A 2203-nucleotide genomic window follows, 5' to 3' on the forward strand; every position below is an offset into this window, starting at 1 on the left:
CCCTCGCAGCAGCTCCGTGGCCTCCTCTGGACTCTCTCCAGCAGCCGGGGTTGGGCAGCTCTGAGCCAGCCAGTTCCGAATGTGGTTTATTAACAATTGGAGCTGATGGTTTTTTTGTAGTTTTCACAGGACAGGCAATTTTATGCCATATTCAAGACCAAGCCCCGTCGTACCAGGCATTACTATATTACAGCCTTCACTTGCCTGTGTATGAAAAGAGCAATGATGTGCTGTTTCCTTACCTCTGAGAAACTATTTCTCTTTTTTGGGGAGACTTCAGGAGCTGTTCAACTTGTCTGACCTGGCTGAGCAGTGGGCTATGACCAGAAGACAAGAGGGTCTGTGGAGGAGTGTGAAGGACAGTGGTGATCCTGTGGGGTGCGCAGGGTCAGACATTAAACCATGCTTTGGAATGGGATCTCCTGGCTCTCTAGTCTTCAGACCACAAAATGAAGTCTTGTGGAGTCTTGCTTTGCCACGTAGGATGTGTCAAGAGAAGCAGAGCAGCCGAGTGCTGTGTGAAAGCAGCCGCTGGAGCCCATGAGCTGCAGCCGTGAGTCACAAACCCCAGCGCTGCAGCTGCCCACACCTGCTTTGCCTCCCCCTGTCTCCATCCTTTACCTCCAGGTCTTTATAGATGGATAAAGCCCCAGGAAACAGCAGCTGGGGGGCTGGATCCTGTGCTTGGGAAGCTCTGTGCTGTCTGTGTGCCTCCTGTTTCCCACCACCCCAAAGCAGCAAGGCCACCCCTGCCAAGAGGTCCATGTCCTTGGGAGCTGTGGCCATGTGAAAAGCAGCCCTGGGCCCCATCCTACGGACATGGCCCTATGGAAGGGAGCACCTCCTCCTTCAACCCAGGGTGTGGGGGCTTTGCACTGATTTTATCTTTCCCCATCTTTACAGCTATTGCTATTTTGAGCCCCCCTTGCTCCTAACATCATCACTTCAGGTGGTGTAGAGGAACTGGATAAGGACTGGCTGCTTCTCTCTGGGTGGCAGCAGAATTAATGCAGAGTTATTGTGCTGGGGTAAGAATTGTTGGGAATCTGCTCATTTTTTTCCAGATCATTCCAGATCAGGCCAGGCTGGACACAGGGGTTTGGAGCAACCTGCTCTAGTGGAAGGTGTCCCTGCCCGTGGCAGGGGTTTGGAACTGGGTGAGCTTTAAGGTCCCCTCAACCCAAACCAGTCTGGGATTCTGTGATGTTTGAAAAAACCCATCATACCTAGTGCCACCCCATTCTGGCTACAAAACACTTCTCTGAAGGAAGGAAAAATGTTTTCATACTCCAAGTGCAGTCATCCCTGCCCTGACAAGAGTGTTTATTTATATCTTACTCCTACCAGCTGTAAGTTCAATAATTATTCTTCCAGCAGGAGCATTTGAAATGTCTCTGCTCTTGCTTTTCTCATGCTGTAACTCATTACTGGCCATTGAGTAACCTCTGATCCCTATCAAACAGGCAAATAAATGATTGTAAGATCCTAAGATGAAGGGTTTTGTGAGTAGACTATGTTAGGCTGGGGACTGTGGGGAGGCATCTGAAGTTTGTAGAAGGGATACCCACAGGGTGCTGGAGGATCTGAGCTCCAGCTGGGTCCATGGCAGATCCCAGACTGTGTTGTTTTCCTGCTTGGCTCCTGGGGCTAGTTTTCTCACCTGGCTATAGCCTTGCTGGATCAGCACTGGAATGGGGGCAGCACCCTCAGCTGTGGGTACAGAGGAGTCTGTCTGGGAGGCACCCATGGCTGGTGGCTTTTATCCTTGTCCTGTGGGTGTTTAGCGTCAAGAGGGAGCCCTGAAATAAGGGACCAGCTGCCAGGATGGTTGTCATCTGACTGGGCTGTTTCGAGGCCTAAAACAATTGCAGAACCTGGAAACAGGCTTAGAAATCCCAGCACAAACACAGGCTGGGGGAGGCTGGATGGAGCAGCCCTGAGGAGAGGGACTTGTGTGCTGGTTGATGAGAAGCTCCCCATGGCCCGGCTTCAGTGTGTGCTTGAGCCCAGAACCCCCCCGTGTGCTGGGCGCACCCCCAGAGCGTGAGCAGCAGGTCAGGGAGGGGATCCTGCCCCTCTGCTGTGCTCTGGGGAGACCCCCCCTGCAGCCCTGATCCAGCTCTGGGGAGCAGCACAAGAGGGACGTGGAGCTGCTGGAGTGAGGCCAGAGGAGGCCACGGAGCTGCTGCGGGGGGGAGGGGAG

The sequence above is a fragment of the Nestor notabilis genome, unplaced genomic scaffold, assembly GCF_000696875.1.
Source record: "Nestor notabilis isolate BGI_N333 unplaced genomic scaffold, ASM69687v1 scaffold12188, whole genome shotgun sequence".
Classification (NCBI taxonomy): Eukaryota; Metazoa; Chordata; class Aves; order Psittaciformes; family Psittacidae; genus Nestor; species Nestor notabilis.